Source organism: Mobula birostris, chromosome X (genome assembly GCF_030028105.1).
Source record: "Mobula birostris isolate sMobBir1 chromosome X, sMobBir1.hap1, whole genome shotgun sequence".
NCBI classification, from domain to species: Eukaryota; Metazoa; Chordata; class Chondrichthyes; order Myliobatiformes; family Myliobatidae; genus Mobula; species Mobula birostris.
In genome coordinates, this window is record NC_092402.1 from 72,466,910 (window position 1) to 72,484,295 (window position 17,386).

Genomic DNA, 17,386 nt, shown 5'->3' on the forward strand with positions numbered 1-17,386 from the left:
TTATGAAGGGAAGTGGCTGGAGTAGTTTGTGTAGCATTTAAAGATATGGTACATCATTTGCAACAAATATCTATTCCTTTAAGGTACAGATATAAGATTGTCTAGCTACCATGAAACACTGATCAGGCATGAATGGGCCTCTCTCTGATTGGTGAAACAAAATGATCATGTTCCACGGAAGTCAGTGCTGTGATTTAACATTTTCCAATTTATGCTATTAACTCGGATGAAGGCACCGAAGATATGGTAGTTAAGACTGATGTAGAGTTATTAGTGAAGTGGACATAAAGAGGCTCGAAAGCGATATTGGTAGATTAAGTAAGTGGGTAAAGATCTGAAAAGTGAAATATAAGGTGGAAAATATAAGGATCCATTTTGGCAAGAAAAAATAAAACAGAATATGTTATCTAACCGGTGAGAGTGTGCAGATCTCTGAGATGTAGAGATATCGTGGTTTATGGTTTGCAAATGGCTAGTTTACAGTTAAATTAACTGGGAAAGCTAACAGAACATTATTGTCAATTACAAGAGGAATTGAATACAACAGTGTTCTGTAGTACAATATCCAGCTTCTGTGATAGTGAGTTTTTCATCTGGAGTACTGTGCACAATATCGAGATCCTTATTTAAGGCAGCAGTCTGGAGGAGGTTGACTGTTTAATCATAACAAATAGAAACAGAAAATGCTTGCCCCCTATGTTAACTTCTATAACTGTGTATTAGGGGCTCACATTGACCTTTGATACCCATGCCAACAGAAGCTTATTGCCTATCTATTTATTTATCTATCTCTCTCTCTATCTCTATCACTATCTCTCTGTTTCTATATCTCTGTCTCTGCCTCTCTCTCTCTCTCTTTGTCTCTCTATCTCTTTCTCACTATCTCTACACTATCGATCACTCTCTCTATCTCTCTACCCCTATCTCTATCATAGAAACATAGAAAACCTACAGCACAATACAGGCCCTTCAGCCCACAATGCTGTGCTGAACATGTCCTTATTTTAGAAATTACCTAAAGTTAGCCATAACCCTCTATTTTTCTAAGCTCCATGTACCTATCCAGCAGTCTCTTAAAAGACCCTATCATATCCGTCTCCACCACCATCACTGCCAGCCCATTCCACGCACTCACCTCTCTCTGCATAAAAAACTTACCCCTGACATCTCCTCTGTACCTACTTCCAAGCACCTTAAACCTGTGCCCTCTCATGCTAGCCATTTCAGCCCTGGGAAAAAGCCCCTGACTGTCCACACGATCAATACCTCTCATCATCTTATACACCTCTATCAGGTCACCTCTCATCCTTCTATCTCTCTAGTTCTATCTCTATCTCTCTACTTTTACCTTTATCTATATCTCTAAACTCGATGTATCTATATCTATCTCTCTCTATCTCCAGATCTATTTATATCTCTATCTCTATCTCTCTCCATCTCTCTTTATCTCTCTCTCTCTATCTATCTATCTTGATCTCTCTATCTCTAGCTCTCTCTCTATCTCTATCTCTCTCTCTATCTCTACCTCTATATCGCTATCTCAATTTATTTATTTATTATTTAGAAATACACCCTAGAACAGGCCCTTCTGACCCAATGATCTACACCACCCAGAAACCCTAGCCTAATCACAGGACAATTTATGATGATCAATTAGCATACTAACCGGTACACCTTTGGACTGTGGGAAGAAACCGGAGCACCTGGAGGAAATCCAGGTGTTCATGGGGAGGACGTACAAACGCCTTACAGATGCCATCAGATTTGAACTCCGAACTCCGATGCCCCGAGTTGTAATAGCGTCACGCTACCGGCTACGCTACCATGGTGCCCTCTGGTACTCTATTCCCCTTTCTTTATTAATTTTTAGATATGCTTTGCTAAGCTCTAAAACAATCTCAATCCATGGCTTTCTGCTTTCTTGGAGATGTTATATGACTTTTCTGTCCCCCTTAACAATAAGTACTCCTGCTTGAGTACTGTTGGGTGTGGACAACCTACCTGGGGGAATCAATAGTGGCGGCACGAGTCTGGCCCTGTGGCTCAGAAGGGTAGGGAAGGGAAGAGGATGGCAGCAGTGATAGGGGACTCTATAGTTAGGGGGTCAGACAGGCGATTCTGTGGATGCAGGAGAGAAACACAGATGGTAGTTTGCCTCCCAGGTGCCAGGGTCCGGGATGTTTCTGATCAGGTCCACGATATCCTGAAGTAGGAAGGAGAACAGCCAGAGGTCATGGTACATATTGGCACCAACGACATAGGTAGAAAAATGGAGGAGGTCCTGAAAACAGACTACAGGGAGTTAGGAAGGAAGTTGAGAAGCAGGACCACAAGGGTAGTAATCTCAGGATTACTGCCTGTGCCACGTGACAGTGAGTATAGGAATAGAATGAGGTGGAGGATAAATGCGTGGCTGGGGGATTGGAGCAGGGGGCAGGGATTCAGATTTCTGGATCATTGGGATCTCTTTTGGGGCAGGTGTGACCTGTACAAAAAGGATAGGTTGCACTTGAGTCCAAGGGGGACTAATATCCTGGCAGGAAGGTTTGCAAAAGCTATTGGGGAGAGTTTAAACTAGAATCGCTGGGGGGTGGGAACCAAACTGAAGAGATAGAGGAAGGGGCGATTGGCTCACAAATAGAGAAAGCTTGGAGACAGTGCGAGAGGGAGGATAGGCAGGTGACAGAGAAGGGATACGCTCAGACCGATGGTCTGAGATTCTGAGATGTGTCAATTTTAATGCTAGAAGTATCATAAACAAAGCTTAGAGCGTGGATCAGTACTTGGATGGCTCGGGGCAGGAATGGCTACTTAGAGTGCCAGGCTTTAGAGACAGGGAGGGAGCAAAAGAGGTGGGGGTTGTGGCAATGCTGATCAGAGATAGTGTCACGGCGGCAGAAAAGGTGGAAGTCATGGAGGGATTGTCTACTGAGTCTCTGTGAGTGGAAGTTAGAAACAGGAAAGGGTCAATAACTCTACTGGGTGTTTTTATAGACCACCCAATAGTAACAGGAACATCGAGGAGCAGATAGGGAGACAGATTCTGGAAAGGTGTAATAATAACAAGGTTGCCGTGGTGGGAAATTTTCAGTTCCCAAATATCGATTGGCATCTCCCTAGAGCGAGGGGTTTAGATAGGGTGGAGCTTGTTACGTGTGTTCAAGAAGGTTTCCTGACACAATATGTAGATAAGGCTACAAGAGGAGAGGCTGTATTGGGAAATGAACCTCGTCAGGTGTCAGATCTCTCAATGGGAGAGCATTTTGGAGATAGTGATCACAATTCTATCTCCTTTACCATAGCATTGGAGAGGGATAGGAACAGACAAGTTAGGAAATCGTTTAATTAGAGTAAGGGAAAATATGAGGCTATCAGGCAGGAACTTGGAAGCATAAACTAGGAACAGATGTTCTCAGGGAAATGTACGGCAGAAATGTGGCAAGTGTTCAGGGGATATTTGTGTGGAGTTCTGCATAGGTACGTTCCAATGAGACAGGGAAAGGATGGCAGGGTACAGGAACCATGGTGTACAAAGGCTGTTGAAAATCTAGTCAAGAAGAAAAGAAAAGCTTACGAAAGATTCAAAAAACTAGGTAATGATAGAGATCTAGAAGAGATAAGGCTAGCAGGAAGGAGCTTAAGAATGAAATTCGGAGAGCCAGAAGGGGCCATGAGAAGGCCTTGGCGGACAAGATTAAGGAAAACCCTAAGGCATTCTACAAGTTTGTGAACAGCAAGAGGATAAGACGTGAGAGACAGTGGAAGTGTGACAGTGGAAAAATGTGTATGGAACTGGAGGTGCTTAATGAATACTTTACTTCAGTATTCACTACGAGAAAGGATCTTGGCGATTGTAGGGATGACTTGCAGTGGATTGAAAAGCTTGAGCATGTAGTTATTAAGAAAGAGGATGTGCAGGAGCTTTTGGGAAGCATCAAGTTGGATAAGTCAATAGGACCAGACAAGATGTAACCCAGGCTACTGTGGGAGGCAAGGGAGGAGATTGCTGAGCCTCTGGCGATGATCTTTGCATCATCAATGGGGATAGGAGAGGTTCCGGAGAATTGGAGGGTTGAGGATGTTGTTCCCTTATTCAAGAAAGGGAGTAGAGATAACCCAGGAAATTATAGACCAGTGAGTCTTACCTCAGTGGTTGCTAAGTTGATGGAGAAGATCCTGAGGGGCAAGATTTATGAACATCTGGAGAGGCATAATATGATTAGGAATAGTCAGCATGGCTTTGTCAAAGGCAGGTCGTGCCTTACGAGCCTGATTGAATTTTTTGAGGATGTGACTTAACACATTGATGAAGGTTGAGCAGTAGATGTAGTGTATATGGATTTCAGCAAGGCATTTGATAAGGTACCCCATGCAAGGCTTATTGAGAAAATAAGGACGCATTGGATCCAAGGGGACCTTGCTTTGTGGATCCAGAACTGGCTTGCCCAAAGAAGGCAAAGAGTGGTTGTAGATGGGTTATATTCTGCATGGAGGTCAGTCACCAGTGGTGTGCCTCAGGGATCTGTTCTGGGACCCCTTCTCTTCGTGATTTTTACAAATGACCTGGATGAGGAAGTGGAGGGATGGGTTAGTAAATTTGCTGAAGACACAAAGGTTGGGGGTTACAGCGGGACATTGATAGGATGCAAAACTGGGCTGAGAAGTGGCAGATGGGGTTCAACCCAGATAAGTGTGAGGTGATTCATTTTGGTAGGTCAACTATGATGGCAGAATATAGCATTAATGGTAAGACTCTTGGCAGTGTGGAGGATCAGAGGGATCTTGAGGTCCGAGTCCATAGGACACTCAAAGCTGCTGCGCAGGTTGACTCTGTGGTTAAGAAGGCATATGGTGCATTGGCCTTCATCAATCGTGGGATTGAGTTTAGGAGCCAAGAGGTAATGTTAAAGCTATATAGGACCCTGGTCAGACCCCACTTGGAGTACTGTGCTCAATTCTGGTCGCCTCACTATAGGAAGGATGTGGAAATCATACGAAGGGTACAGAAGAGATTTACAAGGATGTTGCCTGGATTGGGGAGCATGTCTTATGAGAATAGGTTGAGTGAACTTGGCCTTTTCTCCATGGAGTGATGGAGGATGAGATGTGACCTGTATAAGATGATGAGAGGCATCGATCATGTGGATAGTCAAAGGCTCTTTCCCAGGGCTGAAATGGCTAGCACGAGAGGGCGTAGTTTTAAGGTGCTTGGAAGTAGGTACAGAGGAGATGTCAGGGGTAAGTTTTTTATGCAGAGAGCGGTGAGTGCGTGGAATGGGCTGCCAGTGATGGTGGTGGAGGCAGATACGATAGGGTCTTTTAAGAGACTCCTGGACAGGTACATGGAGCTTAGAAAAATAGAGGGCTATGGGTAACCTGAGGTAATTTCTAAAGTAAGTACATGTTTGGCACAGCATTGTGGGCTGTAGGGTCTGTATTGTGCTGTAGGTTTTCTATATTTCAATCAGAATTAGGTTTATTTTCACTGAAAATGAAATTTATTGCTTTTCAGCAGCAATACAGTACAAAGACATAACAATTATTATAATTTGTAAAATAAATAAATAGTAAATAAATAATAAATCTGGTAGCAGCAGAGGGGAAGGAGCTGTTCCTGAATCATTAAGTGTTTATCTTCGGACTCCTGTACCTCCTCTGTGATGACAGTAACAAGAAGAGTGCACGTCCCAGATGATGAGGGTCCTTCGTGGTGGATACTATCTCCTTCGTATAATCTGCTTTTTTTGTGTTGTATATGAACACACCAACTTGGAACAGGTCTGAGCTACTCAGCCCAAAGAACCTGTTCTGGTCCTTAATAAGGCCATGGCTGATACAAAGCAACACACACAATGCTGGAGGCACCTCAGCAGGTCAGGCAGCATCTGTGGAAAAGAGTAAACTGTCGACATTTGGGGCCGAGACTCTTCATCAGAACTGGAAAGGAAGAGGAGAAGTCAGATCAAGAAGTCCAAGAAAAAAAGTATAAAGTCACCGGAGACAACAAAAAAAGCAGGATTGGGAATATTTTTCAAATATAGCAAATGATATCCCAGAAATTGAGAGAGAAGGGGAAAATAGAATAAGAAAATGAACTAGCAAGCAACTCTGATAAATCTGAACAGTTTAGCAATCTACATCTGAGAGTTTTGAGAAGATTATGGAGATAGCAGAAGCTTTGGTTACCATTTTCAAACATTCTCTAGAATCTGGAGTGTTTCCTGTGACAACATGAGGTCACTGAATGAAAGGAACCCCAGGCATTTGTATGTCCTCCCCATGAGAGGAAATGGAGAAATACTGACGTGTTAACCTGGCATCAGTAACTGGGAAAATGTTGACAACTGAAGGATGTGATATCAAGCCATTTAGAAAATAATAATGGGAAAGAAGAAACATTGTGGATTTATGAAAAGGAAAAATATGTTTGACTAATCTCCTCAAGGGCCTGTGACTCCACAACTTGCAAATGTTAGAGGTTGATCCTCTTGGGCAAATTGTTGATATAAATTATAACAACTTTCCAATATGAAATACATAAAGCCATTTACTCCAATTCTTTTCTTCACCTGTGAACTAACTCTAATCCTTACTGATTACTTAACCCCCAAATGCAAGTGCTCTAACAACATAGATCAATAATGTTCTATGTGGAACACCTGAAAACTCCAATTCACCACATTGCCTGCCCCCACACATCTGCTTTGCCCTTGAGGATGTGCCTGGTAGCTAACAAGGTGACCAGATCACCACAATACTAAAAGCTGGTCTTGTAACAGGACATCTTATACTCGGTGCTCTAATGAAGGCCAAAGAGCCAAGTGCCTTTTTCAGCACCTTGTCTATCTGTACCTCCACTATCTGGGAATGATCTACTTATACCCCACACTCTCTGTTCTACAACAGGCTTGTAGAATCTCAGAGTTGTATAGGGTGACATACGGCACTGTGCAAAAGTCTTAGACACATACATATAGCTCGGGTGCCTGAGACTTTTGCACAGTACTATATTCGTCAACGTGGAACAGAGAGTTTGTAAATCTGGCGGGAGAAAAGGATGTTGGGAATGTTGAGGGCGGAGTGCCACAGGAGGAGTGTGGGACAGGTGGCAGAGAAGGAATGCCAGGGGCGGAGGAGGCAGGGGTACAGACACACCCAGCCCTGAGACACCAGGCAAGATCACTTGATTCCAAACATTTGGTTTATTGATCAATATGGAATGTCTCTCTGGTGCTTCCTGCTCCCTCCCCTCTCCCTTCCCCTTCTTCCAATAATGATTCCCCTCTCCCTGCCCCCTTCCCACTCGCAGTCTACAATAGAGACCCATATCAGAATCAGGTTTATCATCACTCACATATGTCATGATTTTTTTTTGTGGCAGCAGTACAGTGCAATACAGAAAATGTATCATATTTAATACCCTTGCTATATATATGTGCCTAAGACTTTTGCACAGTACCGTATAACTACTTTGATAACTTACTTTGAACACTCTCCAAGGTGCTACTATTAATTCCTGCCCTGGTTTAATTTACTGAAATACAAAACTTTGTAGTTATCAAAATTAAATTCCATCTACCATGCCTGGTCCTCTTTCCCAGGTGATCTGAACCCTGTTGTAGCCTTCTTCTCTGTCCACTATGCCAACCAATTTTGGTGTCATGTGCAGATTTACCAACCATGTCAATTACCATAAGACCATAAGACATAGGAGCAGAATTAGGCCATTCAGCCCATCAGGTGTGCTCTGCCATTCCATCATGGCTGATCCTGGATCCCACTTAACTCCATAGACCTACCTTCTCGTCATATCCTTTGATGTCCTGACCAATCAGGAAACGATTAACTTCTGCCTTAAATATACCCACAGACCTGGCCTCCATCGCAGTCTGTGGCACAGCATTCCATAGATTCACTACTCTCTGGCTAAAAAAATCTCCGCCTTACCTTTGAGGCTGTGCCCTCTAGTTCTGGATACCCTCACCACAGGAAATGTCCTCTCCACATCCACTCTATCTAGTCCTTTCAAGATTTGGAAGGTTTCAATGAGATCCCCCTGCATTCTTCTAAATTCCAGTGAGTACAGGCCCAAAGCTGCCAAATGCTCCTCATATGTTAACCCCTTCATTCCCAGAATCATCCTTGTGAACCTCCTCTGGACTCTCTCCAATGACAACACATCCTTTCTGAGATACAGGGCCCAAAACTGTTGACAATACTCCAAGTGCAGCCTGACTAGTGTCTTATAAAGGCTCAGCATTATCTCCCTACTTTTATATTCTATTCCCCTTGAAATAAATGCCAATATTTAGATAATAGTCCGTCCTATTCTTCCTTTTACCAAAATGAATTACCATACATGTAATAAGGGTAATGACACAATTGTAATGGGGGACTTAAATATACAAAGGGATTGGGAAAATCATATTGGTGTTGGATCACAACGGAGGGAATTTGTTGAATGCCTACGAAATGGCTTTTTAGAGCAGCTTGTGCTTGAGCCTACTCAAGGGAAGGCTATCTTAGATTGGGTGTTGTGTATTCCATCTGCCGCTTTTTTGCCCATTCTTCCAATCTGTCTAATTCCTGCTGCAATCGCATTGCTTCTTCAGCACTACCTACCCCTCCACCTTTCTTCATACCATCCACAAACTTTGCCACAAAGCCATCAATTCCATTATCCTGCTTTATGTTAGTGGCTACTTTGCCCTTATATTTCATCTTTTCCCTTTTTATAGCTTTTTTAGTTGCCTTTTGTTGGATTTTAAAAGCTTCCCAATCATCCAACATCCAACTCACTTTTGCTATCTTACATGCCTTTTCCTTGGCTTTTATGCAGTCCTTAACTTCCCTGGTCAGCCATGGTTTCCTACCCCTGCAATATGAGAACTTCTTCCTCCATGGGACATATCTATCCTGCGCCTTGTGAACTATTCCCAGAAACTTCAGCCACCTCTGCTCTGCCGTCATCCCCACCAGTATTCTCCTCTAATCCACCTGGGCAAGCTCCTCTCTCATGCCTCTGTAATTCACTTTATTTCATTGCGATACTGATACATGTGACTTATGCTTCTCCCTCTCAAATTGCAGTATGAATTTAATCACATTATGATCACTGCCTCCTAAAGGTTCCTTTACATTAAGCTTCCTAATAAGACCTGTTTTATTACACAACACCCAATCTAAGATAGCCTTTCCTCGAGTGAGCTCAAGCACAAACTGCTCTAAAAAGCCATCTCGTAGGAATTCAACAAATTTCTTCTCTTGCAATCTGACACCATCCTGATTTTCCCAATCCCCTTGCGTATTGAAGTCCCCCCATTACAATTGTGTCATTACCCTTATTGCATACCTTTTCCAACTCCCTTTACAATCTCAACCCCACATCTTGGCGACTATTTGGAGGCCTATATATGATTCCCATAATATTTTTTTCACCCTTGAAGTTCTTAACTCCGCCCACAAAGATTCAACATTCTCAGACCCTCTGTCACCTCTTTCTATCTATGTAATTCCATCTCTTACCAACAGAGCCATACCACCGCCTATGCCTTCCTGCCTGTCCTTTCAATACAAAGTATATCCTTTGATGTTAAGCTCCCAACTATGATCTTCTTTCAGCCATGACTCAGTGATGCCCACAACATCATACCGACAAATCTCTAATTGCACCATGAGTTCATCCACCTTATTCCAAATGCTACGCGCATTTAAATACAACATCTTCAGTCCCGCATTCTTCGCCCTTTTGAATTTTGCCTCTGTGGTACAATTTAACTCTTTGCTCTGTCTGTATTTGTACCCAATCATTGGCTTGTCCTTCCTTACGTTCATGTTACACCCATCATCTACTTGTAAACCTGCTGGCTCATCCTCAGCTCTATCATCCTGGTTTCCACACCCCTGCCATATTAGTTTAAACCACTCCCAACAGCTCTAGTAAACCTGCCTGCAAGGATATTGGTCCCCCTCAGATTCAAGTGCAACCCATTACTCTTTGTTGTTCTTCATAACTTCTTTGCTCCTTTACCTCATTAGTCTATTTAAAAACCCCAGGATGTACCTTTTTTAACTACTTTCTGAACCTATAAAACTGCTTTCAAACTGGAGTTATAGAGCCATTCTATGGAATGGAAGCAACCCTTCGACCCAGTTTCTTCCACTGACTTATATGCCTTCCTGAACTTTTCCCACCTACTGTGGTTAGTCCCATATCCTTTCCTATCCATGAATGTCTTTCGGACATTGCACATCACTGGCATAGATGACAAACAACAGCAGACAAACACCCGTCCCTGTGGCACACCACTAGTCGCAGGTCTGCAATCTGATAAGCAGCCCTCACTGCCACCCTTGGACCCCTACCACAGGGCTAAGTTGTCTGTGATATGAAACTAAGTGGGAATATGTTTAATGATGAGGATGCAAATTTAGACAAAATGAGTGTGTGGGCAAAAACATAACAAGTGAAACACAAAGTGTCTTCATCAGGGAAAAACAGCGATGTTGAGTATCTTTCAGTGGAAAGGAGCTCAGGAAATGATGACGTTCAAGAAACTGGGGTGCTTTTGTACACTAGAGCCTGCAAATGAGCATGCAAATCATCAGGGCAAAATAGCACATTGATCTTTATTATGAGACGATTTGAGTACAAGCATAAAAATGTCTTACAGTAATTATATAAGTCCCTGGTGAGACCACAAATGGATTATTGTGTATAACTTTGGTCTTTTTATATAAATGTTGGGAGGATGTTTCCCTTAACAGGGGAATCTAAAACCAGATATCCCAAGCTCAAAATAAGAGACAGGCCATTTAGATAAAGGTTCAGGCTCTGATTAACCTTCGAAGCAAATTGGGAGAAGATCAGGTGCTAGGTCTTGTGCCTGTGCTTCGTGCTTGTAATTAGACGGGGGTCAGTACTGTTATGACAAAGCTGTAGTCTTGATCGCCATCCATCTGTTAGCAATACTGCTCATGCCAATGGGCCAAAAATTACTGTCGAACAATGGATTACTGGTGTCGTGTTATTGATCCATCATTGCCAGAGGAAGGGCAGATCGGATTCCTCTTCATGGTTGAGCTGTGTCAGTAACAATCGCACCATTGAAGAAGTCATCTAGATTCAAGTTTATCGTCAGAATCATACATACACAAGGTATAAATGACATGAAAATTGCATTTTTGCTGCAGCAGCACAGTATATTAAACATAATGTACTCTGTTACAAAGGTTAATTAAAAGTTAATTAACAAACTGTTTATAACTTACAAAACAAAAGAGGGAGTAGAGAAATATCGTTTGAAGTAGTGTTATAGTTTTTCAGGGGGTTCAAGAAAATGATGGCAGTGGAGAAGAAGCCGTTGTAAATTTAGTCAGCTCCATTATGGACACTAACCTTCATCGCATCCAGGACATCTCCAAGGAGCAATGCCTCAAAAAGGCAGCATCCATCATTAAAGACCCCCTTCACCAATGTTATGCCTTGATCTCATTGTTACCATCAGGTAGGAGGTACAGGAGCCTGAAGGCACACACTCAGCGATTCAGGAACAGCTATTTCCCTCTGCCATCTGATTCCTAAATGGACATTGAACCCCTGGACACTACCTCACTTTCTATTTAATTTAACTATACTGTAGTTCACAGTTACTTTTTCTATCACGCTGCTGCGGCTAATGTTATGACATATGCTGGTGATTCTGATTCCAATCGAGCCTTGAGGGGTGGGTCTTCAGGCTTCTGTCCCTCCTGTCTAATGGCAGCGTCAGGAAAAGGGCATGGCCCAAACGTGGGGTCCCTGATAATGGATGTCATCTTCCTGACATACCGCCTCTTGTAGATATCCTGGACAGTGAGGGCAATTATGGCCATGATGAAACTGGTTGGGTGCACTGCTTTCTGTAACCGCTTGCATTTCTGTGTACTGGGGATCCCATAACAGGCTGTTTTGCAACCAGTCAGGATGCTTTTCACAATACATCTGTCAGAATCTTTAATGACATGCCAAATCTCCTTAAAGGACCAAGAAGGTAAAGTTGCTGGCATGTGTTCTTTGTGGTTGCATCTATGTGCTGGGCCTGGGGTAGGTCCTCTGGGACACTGACATCCTGGAACTTGAAGCTGCTCACCCTTTCCAGCCCAGGCCCCTCAATGAAGACTGGTGTGTGTTCACCTGACTTCTCCTTCCTAAAGTCCACAAACAGTCATAGCATGGAAGGCCGCCATTTGGCCCATTGACTCTATACCAGCTCTACATAAAATATTGGCAGTCCCATCCACCACACTCTCTCCAAATACTACAAGTCCCTTCCTTTCAGATACTGATCCAGCTCCCTTTTGAACGGTATACCTGAATCTGCATCTACTTCGCGACAGTGCATTCCAGGACCTACCACTTGCTGCAGGAAGATATTCCACTCATGTCGTTTCTGGTTGTTTGTTAATCACCTTCATTCTATCTCCCCCACTGACACTTCTGCCGATGGAATGGTTTATCTCTGCCTAACCTAGCCATACCACTCATGACTTGAAATATCTCTATTGTATTTCCTCACAACCTTTTCTGTTCCAAGGAGAGAAACTCCAAAATCTCTGGTTTAGTTACATAACTAAAGTCCCTTGTCCCAGGAATCATTTCAGTAAATCACGTTTGCAGCATCTCCAAAACCTTTACACCTTCTCCGTGGTACTGCTTTCAACATGGTCATAGAGTTATACAACATGGAAAAAGGCATTTGTCCCAACCTGTCCACACTAGCATGCCTTCCTGAGCTGGTCCAATTTGCCTGCATTTGGCCGTTTTCCCTCTGGCACTCCTGTACATTTTTCACTGTGCCTCAATGCATGTGACAATAATATAATAAATGCAATTCCCTTTAAGCCAGGGGTTTCCAACGTGGGGTCCACAGACCCCTCAGTTAATGGTGGGGTCCATGCATAAAAAAGGTTGGGAACCCCTTACTCTAAGCCCATGAACCTGCTCAAATATCTTTCAAATGTTGCAATTGTACCCGCCTCTAATACTTCCTCTGTCAGTACATTCCATATACCCACCGCCACCAAAATTTAAGACTCAGTGCCCCCTTTAAATTTTCTCCCCCTCATTTTAAGCCCACGCTCTTTGGTTTTAGACTCCGCTGCCCCTGGAATTCACAGACACTCCTTCAAGCTTCCCCTTCAATCCTCCTCGTGCTAAATTTCATCATCCTTTGATCTTGTTCATTGAGGGGGCATCCAGCCACTGTCCCCGTCCGCTGAGTTCACAGCTTTTCCTCACACATTCAACCACTGGCAGCAGAAAGTTCAAGGGGAAGTCCAACTAATGGCAGAAAGCATCACGTCCTTCCCACAGAAACCACAGGGCAACAGCACCGTGGTGAAAGGAAAGAGCGTCGGGCACCGGAACCCATGCAGAATTAACAATTTCCAAAGTATGTGTGGCACTGCACATCGCACGACAGAAACCATAACCATAGAATGAATGATCAGGGAAGCAGACAGCAGTGGCAAAGTTAGTTACAAAATGAGATTTTAATGTTAACAGCGGCTGAGAGGCGGAAAACAGCTCAAGTCGGAAAGCTGACAAATTTCTGAAGTATACCTTCAACAGCTTTCTGAACTAATTAGAGTGAGCAAAGCAACAAAGCAGATCAGGTTTAGTGATGATTAACAAGTTAGAATTGACTCATAATCTGACAGTAAGAGAGCCGTAACATGATTAAAGCTGACAATCATTTTAAAAAAGATCTTTCAAAAGAACCTCATGTTAAATAAGGATGATTTCAATGAAATAAGGTGTGGGCTGAGCACATAAAGTAGAGCTGAGTTGCTATGGCGAGAGACAGAGAGGTATTCAGAGGAGCACTTTATGTAATACAAGTCTATAGCATTGACGAGAACAATGAAGCAAAGTTTCCAAGGATATCTCAGGATAGCGCCTGGATTGACACCAAGAATAACTGCAATCTAGGGGAATTACAGAAATGAAAAAGTCAATAAATAAAGGAACATAAAGAAAATATTAAACAGTGAAAATGAAAATACATGTGACATGAAGACTAATAGGAAAAGAAAACAAATTTATTGAAGTGGATGACTAAAGGAGATGTTTGCTATTTTTAGCAGGCACTGATGATAAAGCAAACAACAGTATATTAATTTATATTCCTTATATTCCATCTGGTTAACCTCCAACCTGATGGCATAAATATCAATTTCTCCTGGTAAAAAAAAGTCCATCCCCCTCCCCTCTTCTTCTATTCCCCACTCTGGCCTCTTACCTCTTCTCACCTACCTATCACCTCCTCCTGGGTCCCCTCCTCCTTCCCTTTGTCCCATGGTCCACTCTCCTCTCCTATAAGATTCTTTCTTCTCCAGTCCTTTATCTTTCCAACCCACTTAGCTTCACCTATCACCTTCTAAGTAGTCCTCCTTCCCCTCCCTACCCATGTTATTCTAGCATCTTCTCCCTTCCTCTCCAGTCCTGTAGAAAGGTCTCAGCCCAAAATGTTTGACTGTTTATTCATTTCAATGGATGCTGCCTGACCTGCTGAGTTCCTCCAGCATTTTGTGTGTGTTGCTCTGGATTTCCAGCATCTGCTGAATCTCGAGTGTTTATGAACAATATATTATGTTGGTTTTAAAAGTAGTGGCAAAAGGTAAAATATGAGTGATAGATGGCACCTAAAAATAAACCAAAGTGAGTTGCTCAGTAGATCTAATGCAAGATATAAAACACAGAAATAACCACTTAAGAGTACTTATGGAACCTAGATCAATTCAAAGGAGTGGCTGAGAAAGCTGTAGAGCCATTAGTCACAATCTTTCAAAACGCTCTGAATTCAGAAATATCCCCTCAGACTCAAAGACTACAAATATTGCTCAGGTATTTGGGAAGAAATGTCTTCATAAATAATGTCAGTCTGAAATACCTCACATAGCAACCTCACGAATACCATTCTTAACCTCTTTCCCAAACAATGCCAGTTCTATTTCCATTTACCTTTCTCCCGTTTGAAAAGAGTTAACATAATCACCCTCTCACTTGCTAACAGAACTGATCCAATCTGCCCCGATCACTAACCCCACCCCCCAACCTCCTCTTTAAACAATGGACCATTTGCAACAACCAGCTCCCCCTCAAACAACTTCAGACAATGTTGGTCCAACTCCTCCTCAGTACAAACATGCCAGTAAAATTCCATCCCTCCAAACAATACCACCCCCACTTCTTCAAACTGCTCCAAAGTTTCACCACCCTCTGGGTGAAGAAATCTCTTCTCAGCTCAGTCCTGAACAGCTGGCTCCTTACTCCAAGACTCTGAGCTCTGATTTTAGATAGCACTGCCAGGAGAAACAGCTGCCCTGGTAAACCACTTAAGAGTGTTGTACGTTTGAATGAGGTCACCTCTTATCAGAGTCCTTTATTTTTCTCAGCTCAGTGGTGGACCCCTTCCTCCTAGTCTGCTTTGCCTCTTCACCCCTCCTCATAGCTCCCATCACAGGAGGCTCAGTCTGAACCAAAGATCAGTGAGCAGATACGTTAACATTCTCTCTCCTACAAGGAATAAGAATACTTTAATTGTACCTATTAATGCTATGTAAGTAAATTAATATTCTGTTGATTGTTGTGTGTGGCACATTCTTCCAAAGTGATCAGTGGCACAGAGAATGGTCTCAACAGCCAACCAATGAGCTTCATTCAGCAAACTTCATTAAGCCAATGATACAACTACTAAAGGCCAGAAGCCTCAAAATATGGAAATACAGGTGAGAAGGGAGGATTTCATGTAAGAATCAGCAGAGGATAGTGGAGAGTCTTTTCCACTGTGTTCTGGGAATGCAACGAGTCACAGACACAGTACACAAGGGGCTGATGGTTGCTTGTTTGAGCTGGAGACTATAGAGTGAGCCGTGGTAACTTCAGGCTGAGTGGTGACAGAATAGAAATAGATATGATTATGGGAGGCAAGAAGAGACAGTCAAAAATCATTTTCCATGGTAAGGGTATCAAAAACGAGTGGAGAAGGGCTTAAGATGAAAGGAAGAAGTTTCGAGGCGGTCTGTGAGGTAATTGTTTACACACTGAGAGGTTGATATTTGGAGGAGGTGGAGGAGTTAGAAATGTTTAAGAGGCATTTAGATAGATACTTAAGGCAAGAAGGATATGGTCCTAATGTGGGCAAATGGGATTAATGGGCATTAAATTGCAAGGCTTGATGGGCTGAAGGTCCTGCTTCTGTACTGTACAACACTATGGTTCTCTGACTTTGTAATAAAACACATAATGATGGAGTGTGTGCAAAGCCCTGGAGTTCCACAGTATTATAACGACTCCACTATCAGTGACTTCTGCAAACACTTTGCACTGAAATTGACCTCTTTTGTCATGAGTCCTGTGGGCCTGCTTACCTGTATTTGTTAATTGCTGTCTTATCTAGACTCGTTAAACCCTTGTGCTTTCTGTTTAATCTTGTCAAGTTTATTGTGACTGGCATGGGTTTGCCGTGAACTGTGATTATTTAAAGTGGACTCCCGATTAGCACTAACCACGAGGTCCTTGTGTTTCAAGAATAACTCACTGTGCAGTGTTGCTCGGTTGAGCTGCCGCTGTTCTGTTGGAATTCCTATAAATAAACTCTTGTTTCTGTGGCTATATGGGGGGGGGGGTATCATTTCTTTGCACCTAGATTCAGTCGTTTGTGTGTGCACACTGTGACTTTTTTTTGTTCTAATTATGATCTTTCCTGTAAAACTTGTGCATAATTTGTCACAACATGCTGGAGGAACTCAGCAGGTCGGGCAGCATCCGTGGAAACGATCAGTCGACGTTTTGGGCCAGAACCCTTCGTCAGGACTGAAGAGGGAAGGGGCAGAGGCCCTATAAAGAAGGTGGGGGGAGGGTGGGAAGGAGAAGGCTGGTAGGTTCCAGGTGAAAAACCAGTAAGGGGAAAGATAAAGGGGTGGGGGAGGGGAAGCAGGGAGGGGATAGGCAGGAAAGGTGAAGAAGGAATAGGGGAAAACACAATGGGTAGTAGAAGGAGGAAGAACCATGAGGGAGGTGATGGGCTTCCCTTCCCCCACCCCTTGATCTTTCCCCTTACTGGTTTTTCACCTGGAACCTACCAGCCTTCTCCTTCCCCCCCTCCCCCCACCTTCTTTATAAGGCCTCTGCCCCTTCCCTCTTCAGTCCTGATGAAGGGTTCCGGCCTGAAACGTCGACTGATCGTTTCCATGAATGCTGCCCGACCTGCTGAGTTCCTCCAGCGTGTTGTGAGTGTTGCTCTGATCCCAGCATCTGCAGATTATTTTGTCTGCATAACTTGTGAATGCTGCTTATATGATGCTATGTGCCTATGCTGCTGCTGCAAGTAAGCCTTTCATT